The sequence below is a fragment of the Anarrhichthys ocellatus genome, unplaced genomic scaffold (genome assembly GCF_004355925.1).
Source record: "Anarrhichthys ocellatus isolate YVR2014 unplaced genomic scaffold, GSC_Weel_1.0 scaffold19, whole genome shotgun sequence".
Taxonomy (NCBI): domain Eukaryota; kingdom Metazoa; phylum Chordata; class Actinopteri; order Perciformes; family Anarhichadidae; genus Anarrhichthys; species Anarrhichthys ocellatus.
The window spans coordinates 6,155,148-6,171,620 of NW_022280049.1; the positions used below are offsets into that span (position 1 = coordinate 6,155,148).

Below are 16,473 nucleotides of genomic sequence, written 5' to 3' on the forward strand. Positions count from 1 at the left end.
TTTGTTTGTCATCTCAAAGCAGTCCAAGTAGATTAATGGCTGCCACGACCAAACTCTGCCCTCGTCTTCCTCCTCCGCCACTCTGAGGAAGATGACAAGCGTTCACACACTTATTCCCCCTGATGTGGAGCCTGTATCGCTGCTCTGAAGTCAGACAGAGTTCACCAGTTCGTGCAGCATTAATAACTGAGAGCCTTTTTTCTCCTAATTTATTACAAGTCTCATGTCGGCAGATATGACACAGTTCACCTTTGTTTAAAGAACAGCACACTGAAGCTTGAGACGAACCTTTTACTCTCTGCCAGTCAGGAAGGTGCATAAACCTCACGCCTGAGTGACTAGACCAGATAACACACTGAACCACTGGTCACTAATGACGGGTGTTCTGGTGGTAAACGACCTCGCAAGTCCTGCAAAAACATGTCTCATGTTCTTGATCCAAAAACAAACATTGACGGCAACCGTCCACTTCCACTGTTTATATGCGATTTGCACCGAAAAGGCCAAAAAAAGGCACAGGGTTTGGTAAGATTGTGGACGGAAGGGTGTGTAGGACTGTGTGTGAATATACGCACATTTTCAAAAGAACCTCATTGAGGAAGCCTCACCGCTGATACACAGTCACGAATAACCAGCACAGAAATAGACGAGATTTGAAACGGCCTCTTTATCCTTTCAGGTCAAGCCTTCGTTTTTGTCTCCGTCTCCCTTTTTTCTTATTCTCCTGCAATACTCTCCCGCCCTCCGGAGGCTTCCTGCTACCCTCAGTCGAGCAGGATTTGTCACAGGTGTTAGCAGGAGGCTCTCGTTCCCATCACACCGCGGAGTTTTTTTCCTGTCCTGCTCTGAACCCCGTTTCCTTTCTCCGTATTGGAAGCAGACTCGATATGCGCTAAGACATTGCAAATTCGTAGCAGTCGAGAACGTGTCAGGCTGAGAGGTATGCGGCCTGTTTGTGTGGGTGAAACGCCCCATTAATTGAAAGAACAAGAGCTGCAGTTTCCCCGAGCCGGAGCACGTTTCCTCTCATGTCGAGCGTCGTGCAGCTTCATTTGCACACCTTACGCCACGCTGTGCTTCTGTTTGATGCCAGGTTGTGTTTTCTCTAAGTGGGGTTATTTGTTGAACAAAACTGCTTAATCAAATGCACCAGGACCAGTTAGAGTTCATGCGTCTGTGTGCAGATAATGTGTGTGTCTATACACGGGTCCGTTTGGTTTCTCTTCTTCTCGTTCACTTATGGGCACATGCAGGTGTGCCTGACACGTTTTGAGGCACGAGGCATTCTTTTGAAATGTCGCCGGTGACGGTTTGAGGTTGGCTTTGCACGGATGTTCGACACAAAAGAGACCAGAGCACAAGCTAAAAGGGGAATTGTTCACGAGGCTGAGGAATGTGGGCTTCTAAAACTCTTCGCATTCTTGTACTCGTTAAGGTGCATTGAATTCCAGTATTCAGGTGCGATGAAGGACATCGTAGATTCTTAACACACTCGGGGTCATAATCCATTCTGTGTGAAGGACAGTTTGTCTCTCTGATGAAGGACGTCTCTTAGATGTGATTCAGATTCAAAAACTTTCATGTCTCTGAGAGGCAATTTGCTTTACAGGCAGTTAGTCCAAATTAATACGTACTATAAATGCAACACGGGACGGCACAGGATCCATATCTCCTACGCTGTCAATGTGAATCGTGGGAAAAGAAGACGCAATGATGTCATATATTGTAGTTTGTTTAAAAAAAAAACCAATAGCAGAAGGAGAAATGATAATCTGATGTACTAGTGGTACCTTTGTGGAGGTTAAAGCTTTATTTATACTCGTAGGGCGAGCCTCCGTAGAGGGCGCGATCTCCGAGCAAGCACAAAGGCGCTGTCATCGCATTATTCTCCGAAACGCCAGAGGGCTCATATCCATGGACTACTTTGTTGCCTTTATACACAAGCACCGTAAAGAAAGAAGACGAGTATAAAATGCGTTATAAAGAAACAATGGTTGAATATCCTGTACACAATTTGATTTAGCTGGCAAGACATTTACTCAAATGTAGACTTTTTTTAACACCTCCGGTTTCTAAAGCATTTAAAAAAAACAATTGGCCTCCTTTGTATAATCCCTAGACATGTTAATAGTGGGCAAAATGCCAGTTTTTTTTTTTGAGAGCAGTTAGTAAAGATGAGACACACACACACACGCACACACTGGGAGCTGTCCGAACCCTGATCAAACCCCAGGAGAGGTGTTGGGTTTAACCACGACATTTCAGAGCAAACTGTAGAGGAGACCCGAGGGTGTGGTGGTGACTGGATCTCCTTACAACACTGCAGTCCGAGTACTGATGCCCTCATGAGGTGAGGATAGAAATTCTAGGGGTGTCTGTGCGAGCTAATGGCCGACTCAGGGGGAAGCACGCTCGGTAGCAGCTGCAGCGAGGAAAGAGAAGCGGGCTGGTGACAAAGCCGGTAGGTAAACTCATCAATGTCTTTGTAACAAGTTAATCAGATGACTGAGTGCATTATGAAAGGTGTCACGCATCCAACACTGCAGTTCCCCTCAGCTGGACGGAGCCGTTTGCCTCGTTTGGTTTAGGCAGGCTGCTGGTTTCCGTGAAAAAGCTCTAATAAACCCTCTGTAGGTTATGAGCCCATCGCCAAGGGTTAGACAGTTGGAACATAGGCCAGTAGTTTGAGACCAAAGTAAAACTAAAGGATGAACTTGTTAACTAACGTTACCTGTAGTGGACGAGGACGGACGGCTGCTCGACAAACAGTCAAACTGCATTTCTGCACCTTTATGTTCTGCTTGTTCACCAAATGTTGTGATAAGTTGAGTAATAGAAGTTGGAACACACTGAAGTAGAAGGTTTTTATTTCCGCCTAGATATCCACCTGCAGATGACTATAGCTCGGACTTATTAGCTGGAAAACACAATGGGACCACAGCATGAAGCCGTTCCTAGTCCAAGTTCAAATACCACAGAAAATGAATATTTTACACATGTTTTTCTCAAGGTATGTCGAGGCCATTTGGAGACCCATGGTCACATACCTAGGATGTGTAGAAATGTGTATTCATAATTCAAACTAAAGCTTATTTATGTCGAAATACAGTAATTTATAAGTTATTTCACCATTATTCACTTTTCTAAACTCTCAAAAACCACACTTTGCATCTTACGCACGGACGCAGACAGCAGCCTCGGAGTTACGCAGTAACATTCGGGTTGTAGCTGTAAATCTAACCCCTGAAGCTGTATATCGTCATTTTGAAATTTCATTGGCTATACGAAGCGTCAGTCATCAGAACGATCGGTTGCAATTAGCTCGAGCTTTACACGAAAGAAGAGGGGCGGGCACTTTCCTTCAACGCGGACTCTCGTTGGCTATTGTAGGCTGTGGACAGGACATGGAATCTCCTATTGGGTCAAATGAGGTGTCAATCAAAAGGTCAGAGTGCAGCCGCCATTTTGAGATCCAGAGAGTGTCAGTGTTTACATGCAATTTGAAAATACATAGATAGTTAGGCATATCTGCCGCTAATTTGAAATGATGCAACAGCAGTCTGTGGGTATTTATGGACGTAATAATGTGTTTTGGACTAAATATTTTACTGGATTGGATCGTCTGGACCTTTGTTAATGTAACAAGACGGTTTTTATTGGAATATTATCGATGGGTGGAATACTATCAAGCTTCATCGGTGAGTTGCCTCAATTTTGTAACTGCTTGTTTGTTGGTTGATGGTCTGACAGAGGCGTTGAGTGTACCTGCTGTTGTGATTGTATCTTGGAAGGGTTTGCATAAATCGAATCACAAGAATCTTAGCTTTCAAAAGAGATGTCGCATCAGTACCTACCTATACATAGCAGTTGTGTACATGACGCAGATGTACAGTTAACACTCCAAAAGACCGCGGGCGGGCCGTCGGCGTGTTAACAGGTTAACGTCAACCATGTGGCTGGGGCAACAGACATGCCATGTTGCGCCTGCGAGAGCCGTGATTGGTCAGCACGGGCTGATGCTGTTGTTGGTGAAGACATCATTTAGGGAGCTGAACAAACACTCGCTAACGTAGCTCACTGTCGTTCACCACCATCTGCTCGCCGTGATCACCGTCTCCTACTCGGTAATGAGGCGAAACAAAATACAAGTTACCAGAATGTGACTCCAGCTCTGTGAGAGCGTGTGTGGCTCGGCGTCGCTCCGTATCACAGAGTGAATGAAAGGAGTCTGAGCACAGTCACCAATGGGGGGCGTAATTAAAGCGTGACGCGGCCTCCGTGGTGTCCAGTTTTGTGTCGGTGCGTCCGGCAGGTGAAATCCTCCCCTGCGCTGTAAAACAAAAGCGACGCCGCAAGTAGCTAATGTGGAACTGCCATTAACACCTCGCATTGACTACAAATCCAGCCAGACAAAAATGCAAAACCCAAAAAGCTTCACAAATGTTGCCAAAGTAAGACTTTTGGGTCATCGAATACAATTTCATCGGAGGAAATGATCAGACTACTTGTAGACTGAACAAAAGGCCAGGTTGTCGTTGAATATTCTACTTTAATAACAGGTCAACAAGTAACAGTCTGTTAATGATTATTGAGGCCACCAACATATTCAACCGTCATAAGGTGTTCTGTGATTGAACTGTGTCTATGTAACATTTATTCTTTCTTTATTCGGGGTATGTTGGCTGAGCAAACACGAACTCTTACAGCCCTGCTAACAGTTACACTGACAAACTAACCCCACAGAATAACTGGCACGGTGCAGGTTAAGTTAAAACACTTACAGAGAGGTAAGAGTAGAGAAGAGTCTTGATGTTACAGAGAGCTGTTTGGAGCTTTTCCCGTTTGCTATTTAGTTTGAGCCAATGCGTATATCTATGCGGTTGAGTTTCAACGCACGACAAATGTTCACAGCCAAAGAACCTTGCGGTCTCAGCTGCCGAAAACAAGGATTTCTGATTGTAGAAATGGTCCATAGCCGACTTTTTGTGTGTCTTTGGTTCATCCTCGCAAAGGTTCTTTGAAAAATAATAAGCAGCCTTGGAAATGTACTGAAATGAAATGACAAGACAAGGCACGTCAGGAAATTACTTTCTCTCTAAATTATTATTTCTCTAAAAAAAACAATTTTCTCTCTCTCTCTCTCTCTCTCTCTCTGTACCCGACATGAAATGAAAACTAAGAAACACGAATTGAATGGAATCTGAATGAAATAGGTTTCTGTGTAAAAAAGAGAGCACAATCGATCGCTGCTTCTGTCGTTTGCGCGGCAGGAGAGACTTTAACTGTCAATGTCATTTGAAAGTGTGCACAGTGTGAGTGACGCGGCAGCTCGGAGGCTCTCGGTGAGACGTGGAAGCGGAGAACACAGAGAAATTAAAAGCACTGACGACGGCTGTCACTCCGCCAGCGTGAAGCTGCACTTACTGAGCCGACCGCACAAAGTTCACCCCGTTCTCACTTTCAGATGTAGGTTTATTCTGTAGGAGGATTATGGGAAATGACTGCTTGGTTTTTTTAAAGTGCGTGTGCGTGTGCGTGCGTGCGGCGAGGCTTCGCCTGCTGCGTGTGTGCTGCTCTTGCGGTTGTGTGTCTAATTATCAGGCCTCAGATGGAGCCAGAGGCCAACAGGTGTCTAGAAGAGTCTGCTCTGGATCAAAGCCAGCGAAAATAATTACACAAGCCAACCTTCCCCTCTCCCAGATAAGAGTAGCTGCCCGTCGCCTCGCACTCGGGACACGCACAGACCACATGTAGGGATATCTTTTATTTGGAGGCGAAATGGAACAATCGGTTGCATTTACGCTGTGTGGCAGACAGACGCTCAACCCTCGTGCACATATGTCTGGTTCGCACAAGAGAGCGGGAAGGGGGTGAATTTCGGGCAGACAGATGCACCGCGATGCCACTCGGTTGAATATCTTATCTGTACATCATTAACACGCAGCCAAGGGAGCCGGGCGCTCCACCAGTGCTCTGGCATTTCCATGGCCTCGTTTCAAAGAGCCCCTTTGAAGTCTCTTAACGAAGGACACTCGGGCCACATTTATCCGAAACTACTGTACGACGACAGAACTGATCAGCTCATCAAAGTCGGAGCTTGATTTGAGTTTATTCGGCCCCCACCGTGACGAGGCCAACCTTGACACAGGCTGATTGTGATTTTTAGTTTTAAAAAAAACAGCATGTCAAGGTGTTGGAAAACACATATAATATAATACAGGGGCATGATGTGGAAGTATTTAAAGCCAAAGCCGCCATTGCTCTGGAAATAATACGTTCATCAAACATAGTATATGACAGACAAAACATAATGAATCTGAGCTCAATCATTTCTTAATTTAAAGCTATTTTCCATTCTTCATAATCAGACATTATTGCGTGAAAAAGAACAAGAAAGGCAGAAAACAGCTTTCATAAATATACCTGTGTCACAGTTCTATCAATTAGCTATTTAGCACACATTTATTCACGCTTTCAAGTCACCACTTCGACTTTGCACCACAGCACGCCCCCACATTATTAGTTACACACAGGGATACAGGGCCTCTGGCAGGATGCACGCTGAATGTGATGAATATGCAAATGAACGCATGTCTGCTTTTACTTCACGGCGCTGGGATTCTGACTTTGACTGCTGTCCTTGCTGAAGTAATATCTTCAAACTTTGTCTCGACTCTCTCTCCTCCGTGAATGTACATTTTCACAAAGACAAAACAGGAGAAGTATTTGATGCCTTCAACCTGGAGAGTCATAAAGATATAGTAGTGGATAGGATCCTAACATGGAACCTAACGTGCCTGTTGATGTTGTTGTTATCCATCTTAACGTGCAGTGACGAGTGACACTTTGTCGTCTCGGCCGTTAGCTGTACACATGAACCCTGAAGCCTCATTTATACATCTGAGGAAAAGCTGTGAAGAGCTGCAGAGAAAAATGGTGCCATCTTGGCGTTTTGCATTCAAGATGGTCATAACCCACGGTGGCGATGGACAAAATGCTAAACTCAAGGCTTCAAGACTGTGGTCCACAAACCAATGTGTGACTTCACGGTGACGTCACAGTGGCTAAGTCGCCTTCATACAGTCTGTGGCCTCTGTCTCGCCTCCAGTCAACTGATCGTTGATTAATGTGGGTTTTTTCTTGCTCATGGTTCCCCCCCCCCTTTTTAAGCTTCATGTATCTATAAATAATAGTAAAAACTACATTATTGGCCGAGATACAACATGACTACGGTTTAGCTGTTGTTTAGGAATAATGGACAGCACTGTTTGGTGTGTGTGTGTGTGTGTGTCTGTAGTACTGACACAGGAGCGGAGATCGATAGACCGAGAGACATGGTTTCTTCTCCTGCTCGCTCTTTGTGGTTATTAATAGAGCTTTCGGTCCTAATTCCATTTTCCTCATTGTAGCGCTCCACAGACAGAAGGGACACGACGGGGAAGCCAGAGGACAGTCGACGGGAGAGAGAGAGACACAAGCCGCATACAGCTGTTGCACGCACCGCAAACAGCTGCTTCCACGGCACCTCCCCCAGCAGATTTTTTGAGAATTGTTCATAAATTTAAAACATATCTGGTGCTCTTATTGATAAATATAGGCCTCTTCTTTGAATTAGCCACGTTGCTATTTATGAATGATCCTTTGTTTCATTACCTCGAATCAGGCTCCTGAGATCGGATTGTGGACTATTCGAGTCAGGCCTAGTGCTTACAGCATCGTGTATCTTTTATGTGGGTTTTATTTATTTATGTCTTTGTAAGTGTGAGTTGTTTCAGAGACACTAGTTCCTGCGTATTCAAGTAGCCCTTCTGCTCTCATTGTAAGTGGCTTATCGACTAAACATCTGGATGTTGTTGTTCCAGCTTCCCGGAGCCACCACTGACCTGAGAAAGACAGATTTTACATTTTGTGCTCCACAAACCTGGAACAAATTGGAGCATACGCCGACGCCCGGTGCTGAATGCTGAGTGCACTGGAACAATTCAGAAATCTGATGAAAAACCCCAATTACCTCTGAACGTGAAGGTTTTAATTCATTTGCAGTGGATGTTTGCATCGACACCAGAATACGTTGTCTGTGACTATCTTTCTCTTCGGGTTTTTTCTTTAACTTAAATCAGTGCGTGTTTCCAAGTATCAGGTGAAAATGAGACGCAGTAACAATGTGAAAAGCGGTTTGTTTGTTTGTGTGTGTGTGTGTTTGTGTCGTGTTCGAGAACCTCCCTTCACTTGAGTCGGTACCGGCTTAAAGTGGAACAGTGCAGCTCTCACCTCACGGCTCTGGTTTCGCGGAGTGGCGGGGCCGTGTCACGTCGGGATCACTGGAGGCTGCCTGATCCGCCCCCGAGCCAGAATTCCTCCCCGGGGTCCGACTGCCGGGCTCGGCGCAGACGGTGTGACAGACAAATCACCGTCTGTGGAAGCCTACAGCGGACTAGAGCAATAGGAAGAACAAGGCCCAGGAGTGTGTGTGTGTGTGTGTGTGTGTGTGTGTGTGTGTGTGTGTGTGTGTGTGTGTGTGTGTGTGTGTGTGTGGTCCAGGCTTTGCCTGAGCTACTTAAGGCAGGCAGAAATGTGACGGGACCCCCAGTGAGACCTGAACCTTCGGCCCTCATGGCTCAGGCCCAGAGGCTGTCGAGGGCCACTCTTAAGTCTCTCTGCTCTGTGATCATATGATCAGAGCTGGAGGGACTTCTATAAGGCTCTTCTCAGGTGGAAATATACTTTAATGAAACTTTAATTGATGTGAAAAAATATAGAGCTGGTTCAAACTGCATTATTTTAAATTGTTTCACATGTTCAAACTAAGCAAAGATATACAGTATATATATATATATATTTTTTTTTTTACCTTGTAAATGTTAGTATGCAGAGACGAGATCAGTAAGAGGATCAGAGTCGACCATGTCGTACCATCTACTGCAAATATCCCCCACATTCCTCTCTATGAGGCTTGGTGAGAAGCTTATAACATGTGAACTGCATGAGATTTCAACTACAGTACTTACAAAATAATAAGCCTTGTTACGGTAAAATAAATTTCACTCAAAAGTGACAAGAATACAAAACGTTGCAACGCGTTCTCACTGTCAGTGGCACTAAGCTTCAAACTGTAACACTCTACGTACCACTGGACGTGTCGGTGACGGTAGGTCAAAATACGCACGTTGCATGCATAGTGCCTGTTCAAAATAAACATCCGTCTTCACATGAAGTTTAGGCAACAAAACCACTTAGTTAGCTACAGGAAAAGAGTGCGGTTGACGTTAACGTGACTTACAACTTGTGACAAAATTTCAGCATGTAATTTTAGTGTCACACGGGACATGAACAGCGGTCTCCTTGATGAAAGTCCTGTGTTTGTTTGACCCATCCACCTCTCCTCCTGTACACCTTAAATGGACTTTAAAGTAGGTCACTTGCTCTGAGTGTGTTTACATTGGAGTTGGTTGCAAACACACTCTAAAGAGTTCCTCCGTGCGTCGGGGTCAGATGCCGAGCAGCACAGCCCCCCGACTGTGACTGATTTATTATTTTTCTTGGAAGATGAATTCAGGTAGAATTATTTTCAGTCAAAGAAACAGATTTTTTTCAAAAAGTTCCATTTGTCTAATCTAGTTGAGCTAGGTTATATCAAAATGCCAAAGCACCTTCAGTCATCGGTGCAGACTTCATTGGCCTGCAGGTTTCACTGTGATCTGGCTCATCGGGGACGATATAGGCTCAGTGGTCAGGGTCCAGCTTTATCTTAAAACATGCCCTTAAAATATAACCAATTCTCAAATTTAAAAAAGGAGGCGTGTGTGTTATACACCGTGTAACACGTCACACACCAGCAGTGACTGTGTGAAGGACGATCAGAGCTGCAGAAAAGAATCACAAGACACAACAATGTGACGGCCACAGCTCAGCAGTGTACAGACACATCCTGCAGACAATAGGGACATTAAGTCATGCACTCTCTTCCTGTTTAATGCGACAAGAAAATACAGCAAATCATTTCGTCTCACCCAAAGTTATTCTCTAGTTTCACTGAAATCACATAATCATTTTTATGCCAAAATGACTTCTTATTTTCTTTACCTACGTTTGTTTGTTCCCCCTGCTACTCTACATTTGCACAGCTGATGGAAGCAACCAGAAAAAAAGCAAATAGCACAAACGAGTCCTTCTTGTCCGCGTGTCTCTGCATGTCCCCATCCAGCGGATGGATTCACCGCACACTGCCGTCGGCGTGTCTACTCTTTGCGGTCGACAATGACGACACGGAGCAGATGCTTTGCAGCATCACACCCCGTCTGTGAAAACACCCGTGCTGCCTCTTTGAAAAGAACATTTCAGCATGTTTTATATACAGTATACTGTATATATTACCGAGCGGTATGTGAAGACACACTTTGTATTTTGAGCACACGAGATGCTTGAAAACAGCAGGAGCTATTGTGTACCATCAGAAAGCGACAGACAGTAGATCATAACTTTGGTATTAATCTCATTGACCAGCCTGCCCACGTGTGAATGATGGATGTGTGCGATGAGCGTGCGTGTTAAGCTCAGCACATTTCTCTGCTCTCCCCCGTGCGCCCCGGTGGTGCCGTTTCCTTTGATGGTTTCTTAAAAAGTCAATTGACCGCTGTGTGAGCTGAAGCTGTGCATCAGAGCGAGGAGCAGCGAGAGTTAACGACTGTCGCCTGTTTGTGCTTCAGCTCTATTACAACATACATATTCATCACCTGGAGTACGGATGCTTCAGGCTGTTGGACTGCCAGGGAAGTTTTCTTTTTGAAGATGTCCAAAGCATTATTCCAACCTTAAAGGGGAACACCACCTAAATTAAGAATTCCAATATGGCCTTAATACATGTTTGTGAACATGAGTTGCTCTCTCTCAAAGCCGGAAACCAGAGAAGTAAGTCTCAATCTGGTGACGCCATCAGGTATGAGTCTGGAGTTGCTCCACAGACGATGAATGGGAGACTGACCTTTATACCCAAATGATCTTTATTCTACTGTGTTCTCAGTTGTGAAATGTACCCCACATACTCATACATTCCCCTGGTTGAAATCTTACCTAATTCACCGTCTATGCAGCAGTGCCACATTTCATACTTGATGACATCACACATTTGAGTTTAAGCACTCTATTTTTATCATTTGAGAGAGAGTACTTCATGGTTACTAATATCTTTGGACTGACCAGAGGAATAAGATGTATGAATTTTGAAGTTTTTAGTTCCCCTTAAAGAAACAGGAACAACGGTCTCCTGGGTGAAGGGCCGTGCTTTATGTGACCCATCCATTTAACGGCTTAAGTTTAACAAGTTGAAATAGCCTAAAGCTTAATAACATAAAGACAGAAACAGGGCAAACGGGTAGTCTGGCCACATGTAACAACGTCCAGCTCACTTAATAACACTTGTACTTGATATCAATATCTTGTTTGGTTAAACAAAAAAAAAACAAAGCATTGGCCAGCTGTTCGCCCTTTCTACAGGCTTTATGCTAAGCTAAGCTACGTGGCCACTGGCTCTTGCTTTATATTTAGCAAACAAACAGGAAAAAAGCATAAATCTTCTCATTTAACTTGTAGCAAAAAAAAAAAAAAAGAATTACTAAACGCACTTCCCAAAATGTTGAACTATTCCTTTAACAGTTCATGTCACAATCTAAGCTCAGAGGTCCACTCACTGGCAGTAATTAGAGGGAAGTTCTTCAAATTTGACACAAATGTCCTCTTACACTGGTTGGACTGATTAGAATTTGGTGGTAATTATGACAATTTGACATGTACAATTTGATAAAGCGATGAAGTGATGACATGTTGGAGAAACAGAAACTGCAACATGACAGGCTCATTCATACAACCACGAGGAAGCAATTTTATTTTTGGTTTTTTTTACAGCAGAAACATCAAAATAGTTTGGTATTCCATCTCGTGTTTTCTTGTTGACCCATTTTAAACAATCATCACAGTTCCGAACATACAAACATTTCCATCACCCGGCTGCCTTCCAGCCTGCCAGCCTTGACTGGTGACACTCACTGAAATATCTGTCATGACGTGACACGCTGATGCTGATCGCCGTGCGCCTGTACATTTATCTCTGCAGAACTGATATGCTCGCAGTTTTATGTTGTTTACAGCAGAGGTGGGAGAAGGTGACACACACACCGTTCATAATCACAACGTGTTATGTTGGGGAGAGCATTCTCACTGCCGTGCATGTTAACTTATTCCATGTAAGCGACAGAGTCTGCATGTAGCATCCCGTGTTCTTTGTGCCCCGGTGTGACTCGTTAATGTGGAACAACCCGGTGACCCGTGTTTTACGGCTTCAAGTGTACAAATAGTCCTCCGATCGTGAAGCCTAAGACAAATCTCTGACGACTAATTCCTGCTTGTGTTCCGCCCGTCCATCTGTTTGTTTGGTTGACTGAACACAACCGAGATGTTTCTCTTTCATTTCTCCGTGTTCTGCTCCCTTTGTCTGCCTCACTTTCATTATACGCAATTCATTTTGCGCTCTGCCTGTCACTCGGTATCTTCTCCTCTCACATCACTTCAGACACATTTCAGAGAAAAGCAATAAAACAGAATGCACGAAGATTTTTCTTTGACTCTTACGATCACTCTTTGTGAACTAAAACATCTCATTTGCAGAACTATAAAGGAGAGGAGAAAGATGCTGATGATTTTGTTGATACAAAAAGATTGTACTTTGGGTAGATATCTGATTGAATAGTTCCGTGTCAGTACTTTAGAAGAGCATTCTTTCGTATTTATCTCAGGGAGTAAGGACATCGGAGGAACATGTTATTAATTGCATTGTCTGACTATGATTCTCGCTGTATCGTGTCAGTGCTTTTTGCTTCGTTTCTAGCGAGACAGTCAGCCTCTAAAACATCTTAATTTAGCAAGTATGCTTCTTGGGTCTTTGTTCTTCCTCTTTCATTGTGGATGAGACAAATAAAAAGACACATTGACCAAAACAATGTATTTATCTTGATGCAGCAGCTGCACATTTTCTGTTTCATACTTCTGCAATTGTGATCAAGGCAACTGCAAAGTAAACGGCTACGTCAGTTCTTTCTTACAGTATTTGTACACTGAAAAATAAAATAAGTGACATTTACTTGAAAAAAAGCTAGGTAACAATTTGCACTCAGAAATTCCGAGTAATTTTTACTCAGGAATTCTCAAGTTAAGTTTACTTACTAGTAAGAATTGTTTTTTATCCAAAATTTTCAAGTAACTTTCAAATTACTTGCAAATGCCTTCCTTAGACAAAATGTACTTAGCCCGAGTAAATTTTACTATCAAAGGCTAACTTTGCATCCAATTACAAAACCCCAGTAAAACTCAATTAGGTGTTTCATGTATATTTAACTAGCGTTTCTTTACTTTTTCAATTGAGAAATATCAAGTAATATTTACACAATATATCTTATCTACTACTACTCTACACAACTGTTCAAATATGAATGTTGCATTTTTAAACTGGGCTACTGTTAATTTAATAAAATTGTCTTAACATAAGGCTTCTACAAAACATCTTTTAAACTGCAGCAGCTTCACTTGTTAACTGGTGAAAGAGGTCACTGCTGACAGACACACAAATACCAACATATATAATCTGGTTGGCATTGCCAGACAAAACATTCCTAAATCAGTGCTGCCAATAAGAAATTTAAGAACACAAACATTTAGTCATTTAACAACACTTAATTTGAAACGATGGGTGTTGCTTAACAACACTTGGATACGCATAGATGAAGCCCATGAACAGAAGGCAAGCCTTTGCCACACTTTGACAGTCATCAAGAACCTCTTTTCCCTCTGACGACGAACACGATTGTCAGGAGTGAAGCCTTTCTGTGTTGCATTTCCATGGATGACAAGGATCTTCATGACATGTTGAGCATAGTCCTCTTCAATGACTTCTTTGAAATTCAAATTTACTAATGTTCACGTTTACATCTTCGAGTCTGATGTGTTCTCAAAAAATGACGATAGTGGGGGAAACAAACAAAAATATTGAATGTGTTCAAATGCATCATTATGTATCTATTCTCAGTGTATATGAGCCCAACATAATTTTATGTAATATTAGATATCTAAACTTTACCAGGCTGGGTGATTCCAGCATGGGTCTTGGTTCCTGCAACTCCGCCCTTTGTCCCAAGTATCTCCAGAAAGTTGGTAGTGCAATTGTCCAATTTCGACAAAAAGTTTCGCTCCAGATGAACTGTGGTTATTCTTCTGAACTCCTCATTGATCTGAAACAAAAGACAATAAAAAACATGATCGAGATGAGGTACCTTGCTAAAACAATTAATGCAGTAGTCCTCCCAGTATAATGTACTATTGACAGCAACACAAACTATGACTTCAAATGTATGTCAAGTTAATTAAACTATAACAGTACTAAGTTGATTTTACCTTGTGTCAACTGTTGATGTCAACTTGCTGAGTGAACATCCTTTAATATTCTGTGAAATATATCGAGAAATTATGTTAAAACATGAACACACAACATTAAATCTGAATTTGGCTTAAATCTTCATATTGATAGCATGTTTTATCCCCACACAGAAAAACAGCACATAAACAAGCCAACATAATGTTAATACTGAGATACACAGCAGGCCTGGTCATGTTGATATGCGACACTAACTCAACACAGTACTGGCACCTTGTTTCATGCCCAAAGCCTTCATCATCAAGGACACCACATTGGATAGAGACATAAGAGACCAGTTTAAAACTAATGACAGAAATATAAGTTACTGTAAAAATATGTCAGAATATGATAGTGACAAAATAATGTTAAGTGTATTAGACTCGCTCTAAAGTCACTAATTCCACCACGTATGGGATATTTTTTAGCACATGACCAGTGTGCTTGTTGCTGCTTAGCTATGATTCCCTGTCTTGTCACATTTTCCTCATTCGAATGCGGCTGCACTTGAGGATGTCCGAGAGAAAGCACGCTGTGCGTGTGTCGCAGCACAGCAAAGCACCTGTGTGGCAGAAGTGGGCTTCACAAAACCGAAGTAATTCCCCCTCCTCCTCGTCGACGGAGCGCAGCTGGTCGAGCACCGTGTCCCCAGGCCAACAACTTTTCAAGGGAGAACCCTGTAAAATCGTGACCAAAAACATGTCCACAAAATGTAGCGCCGTGAGCCATGTCTGTAATGCTGTCCCAAGTTAGCTAGCATGATAGCCTAACTAGCTAGCACGCTAAACTGACCAGTTCGCTACTCTTCAGTGTTCACAACTCAAACGCAGACTTGACCGAAGGCTCAACAGCAACGTAGAGCATTAATTAAACATATAACCTACCCCAATGGCTCCCGTCCATGAAGTTCCTCTCCTCAGGTGAAACGCTGCCGTCCTTGTTCAGGTTCTGCTGTTCCGTCGTCTCGTTGAAGAAAGGAGCGCGAAATCTCCTCTGACGTCACCCCCTGAGTACGCGCTATAGGTTGCCAGGTTTTACTCGTATTACCCAAGTACATTTTACTTTGTTGTGTCAGGTAGTGCATTCAATACAGTAGTTTAGTAGATATTACTTAGTGTGAATGATTAAAATGATACAAATGAGGATACATAATTACAAACAAACACCAAGTAACACATTAAATAAAAGGTGATATTTTAAAGTAAAAGCACTGGAATGATAATTTCTTGTAAAATTTACAAAAATAATCGAGGTAATAATTACAGGGCCAAAAAGTATTTTTTTTCAATGTACTTTTCTTTGTATCTCTGGGTGTGTAATAGCGCAGTGTACCACATCTTAGCGTGCAGTACAGGCTCCTAATTCAAACAATGCTGATTACATGCATAGTTCTCCTGTGAATCCCTCGAGCGTAGTCTGAACACAGCGCGGGAGTGGCGGACCCTGCCACCACCGATAAAAATTGCTATGATAGAGGGATAATCACTGAATGTATGAACAATGAATGGCCATAAATATCATCAAAATATGGGTTTGAGTTCATGAAAATCTCAAGGATTATAACTTTAAAGAGCTTCCCTCTCTGGTTGTAAGTTGCCAGCATCACTGATGGTTGATGCTTGTGGTTGTAGCCACGCCCAGCAGTGATGTCACAGGGTCTTGGGGTGCACCTGTACGTCACTGCAGCAAGGTGAGAAGTCTACGCACTGGAGGGCCACATTTTCTGTTGTTAGGTAACCCCTTAAAGTCATAAGAAATAGTTCTAGTGTCGTCTTATTGTTGTTGTTGTTTCAGCTGCACAGATTTGTTCGTCTTCACAAATGAAGCCTGTATCATCCACGATCGTCCACACTGAGTGACATATGAATCAGACTGGATTATTCCTTTAGCTGCTTCTCATCTCCAGACTCACCTTTTTAACTGCACTCACCTCTCACACCTTTGCCTCTGATGTCTTGTCCTCTGCCTCCTCGAGCCCCGTCACTCCTCCACCTTTCACCACCATCCACTCCGAG

At 43.1% G+C, this 16,473-nt stretch overlaps 1 protein-coding gene and 1 long non-coding RNA gene across 4 annotated transcripts in view; one reads left to right on the forward strand and one right to left on the reverse strand.

The window, feature by feature from the left end:
* The window catches only part of gpc3 (glypican 3), a 97,302-nt gene that overhangs the window by 23,661 nt on the left and 57,168 nt on the right, over positions 1–16,473 (forward strand). The window lies entirely within an intron of this gene.
* On the reverse strand, positions 13,641–14,541 carry LOC116389458 (uncharacterized). The gene is made up of 3 exons (XR_004213114.1): positions 14,440–14,541; positions 14,126–14,276; positions 13,641–13,985 (listed from the first exon to the last, which is right to left on the reverse strand). It is a non-coding gene; the product is annotated as an uncharacterized LOC116389458 (long non-coding RNA).